This window comes from Motacilla alba, chromosome 1 (assembly GCF_015832195.1).
Source record: "Motacilla alba alba isolate MOTALB_02 chromosome 1, Motacilla_alba_V1.0_pri, whole genome shotgun sequence".
Lineage (NCBI taxonomy): Eukaryota > Metazoa > Chordata > Aves > Passeriformes > Motacillidae > Motacilla > Motacilla alba.
In genome coordinates, this window is record NC_052016.1 from 114,295,894 (window position 1) to 114,311,520 (window position 15,627).

A 15,627-nucleotide genomic window follows, 5' to 3' on the forward strand; every position below is an offset into this window, starting at 1 on the left:
GGAAGAAAAACCCTCCTGCAGGGTGCTGGCTGCAGAACTGTGCTTGCATTCTGCAGGAAAGAAGCAGACTGCTGGATTCCCCAGAGGACCTGGATTGAAACTTCAGGGCGCAGAGCAGGGCAAATAGACACAGCCAACACTGAAGGCAGCCAGAAGAGAGCAAACTGCAAGCCTTTGAGTGGAGTTGGGCTGTGCTATCAGCAGTGAGCAGGTTTCTTTTCAGCCCAAAGGCAACAGAGGAAAGGAAAGCTTCCGAAGAACCCTGAGGGATATTTTGGAGTTCGTTCAACTAAGAAGACACAGAAAGTCATGGGACCCACAGGGAAGGATGCAGGAAAGGACCAACACACAATCACACAGTAACCAAAGAGAAGATTTTCTTTTACACACTTTTGTTTTCATCTGTCTCAGTAGATCTCGCTTTTCTATCTCTTAAAAGCCACTTGATTCTAGCTTATTAGTTTGTGCTCTCATACGTTTTACTTTAAAGACTGGGAATTTTTTGATGTCTTTTGTTACACTCACTACAAAGGGAAAGGTGGGGCTAGTTCCACTGCAAGGCTCTGGGCAACTCACAGGATCCATCACAGGGGTGAAAATATGAGACTAGGCAGATGTTAATACTGGATGCATTTTTGATGCACCACAGCTAAGAGGTTCAGCCCTCCAGCTGGAGAAAAGAAAAAAAAAAATCAGTAAAAAGAAAAGCTAATTCCATCCCTTGTAAATTGGAGCATAAATACTGCAGTAGCCTGAATAAAAGCGACTTGAGAGACCAAGCAGCAGTAATGGCACAACAGTTTTATTCAAGCTATTAAAGAGAGGGTTTTTTTTTTTGTTCAGTCATTTACTTGCAACTTTCAGATGGGTGCCATAAGAAACTTCGGCAGAGTCATCCAAAAAATAGTGAAACACAACTTCTAGATGAGAAATGCATAAGCAAAATCCTGCAATGTGTGTTGATATATTTATGCAAGACTGATGTTAGCTGCACAGCAGTTGACTTTCTTTAAGCTGATGGACAGAGCAGGACTTTAGAAATCCCATCTTCTCTATTCCTTAACTCTCCTGTGAGTTAACTGTTGTGGAGTAACAACTGTTTGGCTTTAGCATTTTACCAAAACACTCATCCATCCCTCCTTTCTGTCTCTGACTCAAGATACATTTTGATCTTACCTCTTTCCAGGAACACCTTTCCCATACATAAAGGTAATTTTGCCCAGCCTTCAAAGGCAGATATTTACCCCCCCTTTGTATTTTGTGTTGTCTCCTTTCTTTATCCCCTCTGAGACAGTGGACATCAAGAAACAGTGTTTTCATCTTGTTTTGGAGCATGTATTTCTTTCCTTTCTGCCTCTATTTTACACCACTAAATACAAACTAAAAACTTCATTTCATTGACATCTAATTTCCATCTTCTCTTGTCTTACACCCCACTAACAACTCAGTACTCTAACCTACTTCTCGCTGCACCAAGCTGTTCTTCCTTCCTCTTATTTTCCCACCTCAGTTTTTTTTCAGATGCATCATCCTGGAGAATGGAAGCAAAAAGCAGAGATGCAAGCATCTCCGGGGGATGAGTAACGCACACTTGCATTCAATTATAGTCTTCATTCCACACTTTACGCGCAGACATGTAAACCTTACGAATCACTTTCTAAATTTTCTGGAGTTACAAAATTTTATTCAGCTTATTGAAATCATCTAGATGGGGATCCCTGTGGCCCAGCCCTTTAAATATCTGATTGCCTCTCCACAGCTTCCTCACTCTCTTTGCCTGGCTACAGCCCAGTATTACAGGAAAATGCTGTATAATGGGCGATAAAGGTTTCAAATAAAAACATGCAAATCATGCACAATTTGTCTAAATATGCTTATGCAGGCCAGATGCAATCTGCAGCTGCAGCACAATCCTGTTTATATTCTTGACGGGTAGAGTTTACAGTCAAAAAGTTCAGCATTATTCTCAAAATGTAACACAGGCCTCACTATGTCCTCATCAACAACCCCTTCACGGCCTACATAGCTCTCTTGTGGAGAAGTAGTAAACAATTTTAAATGAAATACAAATGTTCCTTTTCGCAGATCAGTGTGCTCCAAGTCAATACGAAACTAAGCATGCTTTATTTAGCAGTTATTTACACACGCAGCTCCAAGAGCAATAAAATGGTCTCCTGAAGGCAAGGGGCTAAGGAAGCCGTTCCTGTCTGCCTGATATTTTCCACACTACATGATCAGGAGCTATGGAGTTCCTTTGAGAGGAGGAACTGCCTCTCTTGGAATGACCAAGATGGCACAAGACAGATCAGAAAAGGGACATTTTGCCCTGGTGATCTATTGAATGTCAGTTTAGCTCCACACTGTTAAGACTCTGTCTTTCCAAGATGAAATATGGGATCCCTTCCATCTAAGTCATCCTCAGGGGCAGCACTCTCAGAAGATCAATCCTTGACTCATCACCGGCCAACTACCTGGAAGGCAGAACAGTATGCAGCCCTCCACATCTTTTCCTCCACTCTGACCTCAGCCTCCTAGAGTTTCAGACAGCTCTTTTAAGGGTCTTTCTTGTCACAGATTTCCCACATGCACCAGAGTAAATCTTGCATTTTTTTCTAGTCCCACTCTGCCATCCTCAGGCTTCCTTAAAGCTGACTTTGCTGTGCTCTGATTCTTTAATTTTGTATATTTTCAAGAGGTAGTACCCTTTCCTCTTGAGTCACATCACTCATTCCCTCCTGTTCATATACATATTTAACTTTAACTGAAGTCACAAGAACATTTAGCATCCTTGCATGGGAAAAATCACATTTCATTTCAGTCACAGAATCATGATTTACTAAGGCAGCATTATCAACTCCAATCAAATAAAAAATACTGTGTCTAGGGTTCCTTAATTATTAATTTTCATGCAATGTGTAAGAAAATAAATCAGGAAGCTGAAATTTTTAATGCTGTTGAAGAGAAACATCTCTGCAAACAGTGGTTGAGTACACTGACAAGATCAATAGCTTTAAGTAATTGTGATATTCAGTGGAAAAAACATTACACTGAGCATAAGATCAAGAAATAAGGGATTTTATTCCTCTTATGGTCTAAATATGAGAAGAAAATCTAGACATCATTTTGCTGACTGAGGCATTTCTTTTTTTCCCTTTTTACAACAACAGATGGAACAAAACAAAGCACATAACACTTAAGTACAGTTTCCTAACTTTGAAGATGCTTAAGACACAAAAATCAAAGTAACTGATCAATCAAACAAATAATGAGATTAGCATTTTAGGCCTTTCTCCTGGCAAAATAAAATCATTAGATGCTTTATAAACTTTGAAATATATATATATATATTTTAAAACTACACATTCATAAAGCATATGAACAAGATTGGTAAATATGTTTCGTTTGAAGCTTGGAATGAAAAGCCTCATTAAAATCTTAAAGACTCTTCTGCTCAGAGATCAGAAACTATCATCTAGAAATGAATTCATATTAAAGAAATACATCATTTTGTGTTTCTAAAAAGATTACTTACAGTGTCATGCGTACCATCTGTGGCAGCCTATTTCCACATTACAGTGAGGAACCAGGAGAGTAAACTGAACACCATTTTTCCAAAAGGAAAACCTGAAATGGCCTGTAGGTCACCCATTGCATACTGTGGAAGCATATTTAGCTGCATTTCTAAACAGGTCAAATCATGGAGACAAAATGTGTGTTGGAATGAGTAAACTTTCACTTCTGTCATTCAGCCACTATTAAAGCCTTTTTGTCCTGTTAGAAATACAGAACACACAGGGAGCAGGAGACAAGGGAAAACCTAAGGCAGCACTGCATGAAACGGTGCAGTAATGAAGGGGTTAGGCAGTGCAGACATTGGGACAAATTCTAGCATGCTCTTTTTACTAAAACTGTGCCGTTGTCAAGAAATTGCTGATGTTAGGATTCCTTGTCATGAATAATAAGAGCAACTCTGCCAGAATGTGCAAGTCATGAAGTAGACTAGAAAATCTTATGAATGACGGTAGCACTTGAAGCTCACTGTAATGGTACTAGATCTGCCCTCTAACTGATGCTATATTTAGTATCAGTTAAACTTCCTTGGCATCAGACTCACTGGTTCTCATGAAACTAGAAAGCAGAGGTGTTTTAAGTTCAGCAGAGCATGCTACTGCTGACATTCAAGGGCTCTGCTGTTTCCCTGAAAGGTTCTAGGGGGAAAAAATAATATCAAAATATGGTCAAGAGTCTGTATGACCAATTTTTCCATGAGTCTCACATTTTAAAACATTTAGTATACATAAGAAAAAAAAAGTGGAATGAACTATTCTATTTTATAATGACTAAATTAAAAAACAAACGAACTTATTCACAGATTTTAGAAATATAATGATAAGTTATCCATAAGGACTACATTGATTATAAACATATAGCTGAAGAAGTGGAAGAGGGAGAAATTGCTAAGATTTCACTAATGTCAAAGCTGTAAGTAAATTAAACATATAAAAGTTCTATCTATAAATATCATTTGGCATAAGGATGTCTGATAAATCTCTTTGACTTTACATTTCCTTAACTCTTGTAAAATTTATAGTCCTATACAATTCTCAACTCACTCACAAAATCTCCAACACCTTTTAATCTCCATAAAATAAACACAAAAGGGCAGACTACAATTTACCAGGTAACATAGTGTAGAAGGAGACAATACAAGAGAAAGCATGTACCTGCTACTTCAGCTTTGCATCTCTCCTGTAACTGTCAAGAACAATGCCCCAGGTCAAGAGAAACCCCTCAGTGGATCTCATATCTGCCTCCTGTCTTTTCTCACTTTGCTGCTTTCATCATACAGCTAATATTGTGTTTATGAACTCAAAATTGTACTAAAATAAGCATCATTTAATGTGAGAAAATACAAGAAGTTACAGGAATTAACACATCACTCATCTTGGCTACTTCACTAATATTGCAGAGAAATTTTTTAGAAATGTCATCTGTTCCTCTTACTGCTAAGGTGTGAAGAGTAGCCTCTGTCTGTTAAAAAAAAAAAAGACAAAGCTGTCATATGATGATACAAAGTCTAAAAAGGATGAAATAAGGTAAAATTGTTTTGCATATGGAATTTATGGCATAGATTTTATCTTCTCTATTCCACTGGAGAGAAAGTCCAGTGTATACAGTCTCCAGACAGAATATCTGTACTTCTGGAGGCAGCCTCAAGGACACTGAAAGCACAAATTTAGATGTTTAAGAATCTCTAATTATATTTATGAGTGGTTCAACTTCTACAGATTTTTTTTATGTTTGTGCTCATCTACATTCCCAGAAGCAACAAAAAAGCTAATAGGTGATGGGCAGAAAGGCATGAGGCTTTGAGACGGCAGTTCCTCCAATCTGTATCCATGTTATAACCAAGGCAAGTGATGAGAAGGGACAGAGCAAGATGAGGAAAGGATCGCAAGATTTTCACTTTCTAAAGTGAATAAAGGACAGCAGAAAAAGAAAAAAAAAGTTTTTTTCTCTTTTGGTTCCATTCTGACTTGGGCAGAGGTTTCCTGAAACTTAGCAGTTAGCACTTTCCAGAAACTTAGCAGAGGTTTCCTGACAACACTGACTGTCAGAGAGCTGGTGACGGCAGCTGTTTCTTTGAAATCAAGGTAGGTGCAGATGTTGGATGATCTAAAGATGCATCAGGCTGGTCGTGGTCATCCACAAAGACAGTCAGACCCCAGATATTGCCCACTAACATCAAGGATGTTGGTACAAAGCACTTGGTACGAACCACTGAAAAACCTTTATTGACTGCTTTATAGTCCATGCTGGGATGTGTAATATAGTGGTTACTGTGCTACCATCAGTCAGACCAAGGTCACCACATTTACTACATTATAACCACAACTTTCATCACAACACAGGTAGCAAAAGGCCTCGGCCTCTTAGCTTAATGATTTTGTCAAGAAGGAAGAAAAATTCTTGAGGTTAATGCTGCACAAAAAGCTTCGAAGGTTGGTAACATGACAAAGAAGAAACACTAAGCAAATGAGTAATGAAATCAGACCAAAAGTTTGCAAAAAATCCCCCCAAACCCCCCCGTCAAAAAAAAGTGCCATACATATAGCAGAATTTCAGTAAGTTATTCAAAACAGAAGCAAAATCTACAAGAAAAGAAGCAGGTGTATGTGATATTACCAATTACAATCTTCTCCTGGCATCTGAAATCATACTGTCTATATTCCTTTCTACCCTTGTGCAGAAAAAAATGCATTTGAAAATAATTATGTATTGACAATAATGCACACCAACATTTTAACATAGCTGAAAAGTCTGATGACTACTGCATGCCTCTGCACAACCAGAGTCCAGATTTCAGATTTTACCCAGAAATATTCAAGGCTGCCATTGGATGCACAGACAGGCTAACCCTGCACGTGCATCCTGCTACTGCCATATAAAATGCAGGCTGCACTAAGTGCCAAAAATGGGGGGTCAACCTAAAGGTTTTCTCAGAATATGCCTAACACAAAGTGATAGAATTGGGTTTCTTGCAAAGAGCAATTATGGCTCCCATTTTTCTCTTAAAAGCAGGGCCCTCCCTTATTATGTTATAGCCTAGAGATTAAGTTACATTCATCCAAAAAGTAAGAGACTGAGCTCCTTCTTTTGCTAGAGGCAATGCAAATTTGCATTACTGGCTACACAGAAGTTAGACTAAAAAAAAAACATTACTTTGCAAAAGGCATGGTCATTTATTAAACCACTCTAACTTGATCAAATTCGCCCCATACTCAGTGTCCATCAGTGAAATTGCACCGGCATGCTAACCAGTGTACTTAACATAATGTGAAGGTGTTTTACTGCTTTCTGCACAATATAATTTCTCATTCTGTCCTGACATGGAGCTTTGAGTAAATAGTCAGCATTTTGGAAGATGAGGCTGGAAAATTGGAATCTATGAAAAAACATCAGGAAGGCTCTATTCACCCATAAATAATTTCAGCTAATTTTACAGTTATGCTGTCCATAAGTACAAAAAATGCAAAACTTTGTACTCACCTGTTCTATCAAACTTTTTTTTTAATGGGTAAAAAGAAGAAAACAAAAAAAATCAATTAATTATATCCAAGACAGTATATATTTTCAGTAAAACATCATTAATCTTCCTTAAATGCAGGGAAAGGGAAGGGAAACTTCCCTGCAAATCAGTAGAACTGATGAACCTGAAAAAAGTTGTGCCTAAATGTGGTTTTAGTCTTGCCATAGGTTGCTGTTACCAGGGAGAAATAATGAAATAGTTATTAAGCCAAAAATAATTTTAAAACCCTACCAAAATGAGGTAGATAAAGAGACTGTAGGTATGAAAAAGAATTCCTTGAATAATTCATTGAATAATCAATATAACCATGAAAAAAAAAAAGTTGCTATGCAAGAAACAAAAGTGTGTTGGTAATTACATACCTCTGGTGGGTTGCCTCTGACCGGATGCCAGGTGCCCACCAAAGTCACTCTATCTCTTACCTCCTCAGCCAGAAGGTGAGATAAATTTAAGTCTCTTGGGCTGAGACAAGGATATGGAGAGATCACTCACCAATTAACTGTCATGGGCAATGCAAACAGACATTGGGGAAATTAGCTTAATTTATTACCATGGGCAGCAGGGGCACAGCTGGCTCACCATGGTCTCCACCACGGGTTGCAGGGGAATCTCTGGTCTGATGCCTGGAGCATCTCCTCCCCCTCCTTCTGCACTGATCTTGGTGTCTGTAGAGTTGTTCTCCTCACTTTCTCACCTCTCCCTGCCAGCTGCTGTTGCACAGAATTTTTTCCTCCTACCTCTTAAATATATTATCCCAGAGGTGCAACCACTATCCGTGATGGGCTTGGCCTTGGCTAGTGGTGGGTCCATCTCGGAGCCAGCTGGCATTGGCTCAACTGGACATGGGGAAAGGTTCTGGTAGCTTCTCACAGGAGTCACCCCTGTACCCCTGTGCTACCAAAACCTTGCCATGCAAAGCCAATACAATATCTTTATCAAAAATTATGCTGTTTACATAAGAATGTTAGGCTAAACCATGTCACTGTCACGGTGCCCAAATGCTACCTGTCAAGCAGCTGCACCGAGACACAGTCTGACAGGGTGAGCTGAACCCATTCCCCAAATCCCACAAACCATTAAAGAAGTTGCCCATGGCCCACACCAGGTAATATATTTCCTATCTAACCCACAGCTCCCTGGAAGGGAGCATCCCGAGACGTAATTATTTCATGTTTGCCCAAAGCTGTGAGGGCACTGGGCTCTGGGCTGCTGCTGGACAGCTCCCTCGGGGCAGGGGAGGCTCATCTCACCCACCTGCGAGCCCAGCCACGGAACCCAGCCTCTTGCCATTCACCCTTTGCATGCATTCCACTCTAAACAATGCAGAGGCATAGTACTGGGGTTTGGGTTTTGGTTTTTTTTCTTATTTGAGGAAAATAAAACACCAAAACACTTTTTACCCATTTTCGTAGGACAGGAGGGAAGCACTGGATCTCAGCAACACATGCAGGCTGGTAATGTGAATGAAGTGCACTATCTACAGGCAACATCTGTACCCTCTTTCAAGCTGATTTTTTATAACAACTAACATTTTCACGCGCAAGCAAGGTATGACCTCTTCTCAATCTCTGTTATTTGAGCTCGTTGTGAGAAAAAAAAGAAAAAAAAAAGCTGAATAATTTTGCAATCAAAAAAAGACCTTAATGCTGAACTTCTAAGAGAGTCAAAAATTACTGACAGTTGTGACTGAAGGAAATAGACAGTTTAGTGCTTTTCAAACAAATTGATGTGTAGTCCTGAAACAGCCCTACATGTCAAATGCCAGGTTGGAGACAGGGAGTTGACTGTAAAATCAACACCTCAGAGCAATTCCAGTAAATGCTGACAATAATATATTCAAAAGGTGCACACACAGATATGCATGTTCATAGAGAAATTATATATAGAAATTTTAAAGATGCCATTGCATGCTTCAAATGCCTATTAAAAATAACATCTGATGAAAATTACCTTTAATGCTCTGTAATTAAATACAATACCTAAATGCTTATGTATAGACATCCACAAGGAAATGGATGGAGATACAAATGGATTTACTAATCTTTCTGTTCATATAAATTTAAAGACTGACAATTATATCAGAGTATTTAAAAGGAAGTCAGAGAATAAAACTGCAGTATTCCATCACCATGCTATTTAACCTGCCAGTGTACAGAAAAAGGAAAAAAAAAAAAACAATGCAGAGTATTGTAGATGTTTCCTTTTTCATAACTCTAAACTCTAGCTTTCCTAGCTTTCCTAATTTGTTCACTAAAATGTTATGTTTAAGATTTAAAATTATCTTAGCAACTCTTCTGTTTTGTCTCCACTTAAGAAAGCTATTTTTACATAGTTTATGCTCAGGAATACTTGTCTTAATTTATTCACACATACTTGAGACTAAATATTCTATGACCCAACTGTTTGTTTTCTAAACTTTTATAAGGAAGAAGACAAATATCCATCATGAAGAATGCAAAGCACTCCCTCACAAGACCAAAGCAACAGTGCATGAAATTGAACTCAAAAAGAGCCTCCATTCTGTGTGACTTCTTGGCTGACACAATTCAGATATTTATAGCTTTACGAATATGCCACTGGAAAAGAACTTGAAGCTTTTTCTAGCTAGGAAGAATTAATGAACATGTGCACCTGGTAATTACAGCACTCCATCTTTCTCAAAGCCCTCACATTGCCTCAATGGCAGAAACTGTAATGAAAAACCATTGAAAATATCAATCTGCAATTCCATAAGTCATTTAATTATTAAAATATATAATCTCTTTTCAAACTTTCTATGAACTATGCTAACAGTGGTCTGCAAAAAAATTCATACTTTTTGCTTCGTGTTATTACCTGGAACACCTAATTTAAAATGAAAAATTCATCTCACATCAGCTTGGGGTTTAACTTACTCTAACCTCAGATTGGAAAATGCATGGTAATAACTGTCAAATACTTCTGCAAGAAAGAGCAGAAAAAACCCCAACAGCCTGGGGTAATGCATGCAATTTTAAGAAGACAAAAAATTACACACTAAATTTCAAAATTTTATTTGAAAAGAAATATTTAAAGACTGGGGAAAACAAGCATTCTGTACTTTTTTCCCTAAAGAAGGTTCTCAGAGTTATTGTCAGGTGGAAACTTTTTAAGAAGTAATGCATGCTGCCACAAACATTTGTCTAATATACATACCACTGGAAATCTACAGTAGCTGGGGTACTGTTTATTTGTTAAAACACTTCCTGAATAAACTTGAAAAACACTATGCACTTCATGTTCTATTTTGAGATTAAACAAGGAAACTGAAAAAACTTGGAAAATATTACAAAACAAAGGCCACTTTATCATCAAAATAGTAGACCCCCAAATAGTCTACAAGCATCAATATTTGGATTTTCTCATGTTATTCTGACATTTGATATAACATTAACCTGAAGCAGCCAGATAACATGAAGGGATGAAGCAGACCACCCAAAAGTAAAAACAACCTTACTAATACAGATTATTTTAAGCAGAAAGCCTCAACTGCTTTGCAAGTGAAATTAAATTTTAAAATGCATTTTAGTGAAGTCCTTAGCTATTAGAACATTTGAACGAAAGCCAATTATAACCTAAATGCACAGACATCTATATGGCTCTAAAAGTGGTCTTTTGAAAGATATTTAAGCACAGGATGAGATTTGAGCATTAAAAATGGCCTTTTGTTGTTAAAACATACTGTTCCTTGGTGGATTATAGGAAAAGAAAAGGTTCCAGTGGAGATAAGTGTGCATGAAATGCTCTCTCAAGAGTATTCAACCAAACTGACTGCAATAAGGGGACTTCAAAAAGCAGCAAGAGAAGAGATGTTCAAAGCACCGTACAGCTTTGGGCTACTGGCCTCTACCGCTGTTTTCAATACAGTTAGGTTTAACTTGGGAGCGGATAAATAATTGACAGGGGTATTTTCAGACAGCTTTGATCACCGCACCGTTTGTCACAAGCTCCCAAGTAGTCGCTGCGATAACACTTAATCTGGGGCTTCTTATTTCAAGTACAAAAGCATCCCCTCCCACCTACTGCTCGCAGACTCCCGCATCAGAACAGGAGACTTAAGATGCAGCCTGCACAGCACTGACACGCCACGCTCTCCGCCGGCAGATTCCTTCTCCAGCACGCCTATTTTCGCATCCTTACCTTTAAAAGGCCGCCCAGAACCTGCAAAGTTCCCCCAGACGGTTTTAGCTCAGAGCATCCAGCAGCGCATCCGCACAAAGCTTTGCCATTGCGAGTGTGAAGAGAGAGAGCTGCTGGGATGCTGAATGGCACATCAGCCAACTTTGTGTGTATCCGCGGCTCCCTGAAAAAGCTGGACCGAAATCCCCCTCGCCTGCGGATTGGATTCAACAGCACACAGTAACCGGGAGAGAGAGCCAGGATTCCAGAGGGGAAAAGGGAGAAGCGGGAGGGGGAAGGGGGGGCACGTCTGGAAAGAAAAATCCTGCCCTGGATACTGGCTGTGATAAGTCTTGGCTGTGAAATGCAAGCTGCTCTCCAGAGTCCCAGGAATGCTTGCAAAACTACTCTTCTGTAATGTTTCCATTGCACTGGGTACCATAGGATGCCATCAGTCTGACAGCTGATATTTCAATGTAAAATGTGTTAACTATTTGCCTAACTAACATATTAGGTACAAGCGTTTCAGCCTTCATGCTAAAATCATAAAAAGAAAGGAAAATATGTGAATAAAACTAGTTTTAGATACACTTACACTATAATTTTCCTAATTTTCTGCAGATTGTTTTTACACTCATTTAGATTCAACTAACTGAAAAAAAGTGTTTTCTTTCTTCCCTGTAGATATTGCAGCTCCCATATAACGGCCCATCAGTGCAGACTGTTTCACCTGCATTACTTATCCAGTCCTTGGAGAAAATCTTCCCATAGCACTGAGTCCCATCTATGCACTTCATGTGCTAGTCAGTCTGGAGTGAATCAGAGTTTGCAGAGATGCTCCTGGCACATTACACCTGCTTTAAATGCTCTTTACCAGAACAATGCTTCACCATTCTGAAATGAAACATTTTTAGCTGATACAGCTGATGATGTACACAGTACATACAATAAAAGTTAAACTTTATGTATCTAGGAAAATTGGGGCTTCTTCCTTGCAAATTTGGCCTTTGCCGTTTTAGGAGTAACTTTTAATAAAACACAACAAATGCTTTATTACACAGTCTTTCTCAGACCATAATAGGGTACAAATTTATTTCCGCTTGCTGACAATGAAAATACCATTTTCTAGTGGCTCTACTCTTTTGGCACGGGCACAGCAATTTGAGGTTAGAAGTAAAAGTGCCAGGAAGATAAGAGGCCAGATGTACCATAGAGGTGATGACCTCATTTGGCAAAAATAAAAATATTTCTTGGCGTGTAGTTTAAATAGCACAGTTTATTTCCAGTAGTACCTTTCTTTAGTGAGGTTGGGTGAGAAGGAACACCTCAATGCCCTCCAAGGCCATAGGACCCATTAAAACAAACAAGTCACATAATAAAGGTCAAGCAGGAAAAAGGACCACTGAGGTAAAGGACATGTCTCACAACTATATCTATGCAGTGTATTTTTTTTTCTCTACAAACATTGTCTCTGTCTAAATGTTAAGGAGTTTACATTCCAAATTGCATTACCAATTATGAGGCGTTAAATTGGCCTGTACAGGTTTTCCAGCTCCCTTTGACCTCATCAAACAGCTGTGATTCCTAAGCAATCAGTCTCTAATGAGTTTAGAAACAATAAAGAGAAGTTAAAATACCGGATGTATTTAGTTTATCTTTAAAGAAAAAAAAACAAACTCTCTTAAGATGTACGTCTTGGAAACTTTAGTATGTACAAAATGTTCCTTGGTTTTGCATTTTTGGCTAATGTGTGGAGGAATCATCCTTTAGTGACTGAAAAGGAAAAACAATACTTATGCTCTGCCCTCTCTCTTTTTAATATAGTTAGTGCCTTATCTGCACTCAAACACACTCCTGTGAACAGCTCAGAAAACTACCTAGGATGCTGGAATACTTTAGCTCTCCTTCAATCCTGTCTTGGTTTTATTGTCTTATACCACAAACACCTGTAATGCACTGAAAATTATATTGCAAAATTTAAAAGCGGGTAAAACCTGTGCACCTAATGAAAGCAACATCTCAGAGAAAGAGCTGAAATGCAAAATGTAGCTATTAATTGTGAGGGAAAAAATGTTAAACACCCATCCCAAGTAAAGCTTATAATATTGCTGAAATATTCTACCTTAGAGAAGATTTTTGTCAGTACTTGTTGAGGCTAGTTAAGATCACCAAAATAAATAGATAAAATGAATAAGTAAATAAATAAGTTAGCATATTAAATACATAAATACATTAATTGAAGGGTAGAACACAGGGTCATTGGGAAGGTTATGAACTGAAGACAATTCTTAGCTGCAAGTTCAGTGATTAAAGTATTTAGCTTTTAAGGGCAGTCAGTCCATCATCTTTCCTGTGCACAAAAGTAATTGAAAGCAAAAGAGCCTTTACAAAAGACTTTTTAAATGGTTTGTTTGTTTATGTTTGATGGCTGTTTAAGTAAGCAGGAAACCAGATAACCTCTCTGCGAACAATTCATTATGTAGCTGCTACAGCACTTCAGGAATCATATTGCACACACATTTCATGTGCAGCGAGCTGTCCCTTTTGTGTCCTGTGCAGAAATATTGCACACACATATTAAATATACATTTGTTGTTCCTTTTGACTGTAGTGTGCAAGGATCGAATGTAAAGAAACTTCCTTGCAAAAAGATTCTAGTGCTACTCCCAATTTTGATTTACACCACCCCCTAAAGTAGTTTTACTTTCCCCCCTGACATTTTGCAACCTTTCAGCGGAGCTAACACATCCCATCTCCCCAATCACAGTTCTTTCAGAAAACCAGAGGGCTAGACCCTGGAAAACAAAAGTCACTAAAATGACCCCACTGATTGCAGCTATCAAGGAGTTATACAGAGATACAATGGTCTCTAAGGTATCTAAGCTTGAGTGTGTGGAGTACAAGCTTTGACTTAGCAAATGAATAGGAATTCAACAGAGATGTGCCTGTGTTTGCCGTGAACTCTCCTACAACTATCAGAAGGCTGCATATTTAAACAGATGTAGATAATCCACAGCAGATCCCAGATAATGTGGAAAACATTTATCCTGAATGTGAAAAGAAGTGTAGAGGGTCCATAACCAGAGCATTTTGTGGCCAGACAAATCCCAGAAGAGTTTCCTCATTGCTCTTGGATCACCATCTAGAACATCTCTGCAAGGAATGTACAAATGACCTTGTCCTGATTGCTGGCACTTATGCTTGTGACCATAATGGAGATCATATTCTGCACATTAAACACAAGTCTGTAGTGTGATTTGGGTAGCCAAAACCAGAAGTCGAGAAAAGTCTCAGGAAAAAGAGTGGCTTAAGTTAAAAGCAGTGAATGTTACTACATGAGATTGCCAGATCTATCAGCTTTCAAAATTTGATTCACTGTCCTGCTGAGCCTGACATCTTTTGGTCAGGCTAATTATGATACCATCTCTTGGTATCGTAATAGGAATGCAGAGGAAAAAATAATTTCAGTGGCATTAAAAGGATGTATCTCAAAGACAGTGTTCATTTTTTTGTAAAAACAGCACAGAAAGGGGCACTTTTATAGACAGGTATTTTATTCATCTAGGTTATTTCCAGGAGGTATTAAGAATCCACAGGTAAAGGAGACACAGAGGATCTAAAAAGGGCTCTTTTCTATTACCAGTTCTCTATTCTTACTGCTAAAAATGCTGCCATTTTGGCTTTAAGCTCTCCTGTCATTCCTAGGCCAAAGATTCTTGAAAACAGAAACTGCATAAAAGATGCAGTCACACCTGAAGTGTTCATAGTTTATAAGCTTTTGTAGCATGTAAGATAATAGTTATATTACCATTAAGACTTCTACAACCCTCAGGGCTCATGGGATTCTTTATTCTTTATGCTTTTAGAAGTTAAGTGTGTGTTTTCTACTTTCAGGACTGTGAGAGAATTTAGGGGCTAACATTGTTAGGGAAAAAGGCCCTGCTGCTGCAGCACACAATCAAGTACTCCAAATATTACAAGGACACAACTAAGAATAAAAAATTAAATTAAGAGCAAAAGAATGAAGAAGATAACCTTCATTTAGCCCTGAAAAGGTGAACACCCCCTCACAGCACTGGTCCCTGTTCAGCATTGTGTAACACACCTGCAGGAGGTAGCGATTCCCCATCCCTCCCTCCCATGTGTGCCAAACAAACTCAGGAGGCAAGCTCCTTTTTATTGGCTTTTTACAGACTGGTTACATACTGTGAAGTAGATATTTCCAGTTTCCAGCTATTAGACAAGAAAAGGTCTAGTTATAATCCATTATAAGCTTTCCTGACAATGCAGGTTTTTCTGAACCTTGAGCAGGAGGTGCTGTAGAGAAGGAGGATTTACTATGAATTCCTGATTTACTCACCTCCACTCCTGTTTTCATCTTGATCATTTTAAGTGACTTT

General features: G+C 38.6%; 1 protein-coding gene across 11 annotated transcripts in view; it reads right to left on the reverse strand.

Moving 5' to 3' along the window:
* The window catches only part of DMD (dystrophin), a 1,161,005-nt gene that overhangs the window by 502,989 nt on the left and 642,389 nt on the right, over positions 1-15,627 (reverse strand). The window contains exon 1 of one of the 11 annotated variants that reach the window (XM_038157600.1): positions 11,249-11,678. The exons of the other annotated variants lie outside the window; for them this stretch is intronic. The gene's annotated coding sequence lies outside the window, so the exon portion shown is untranslated. Of the gene's footprint in view, positions 1-11,248; positions 11,679-15,627 lie in introns of those variants that run through there. 11 annotated transcript variants of the gene reach the window in all.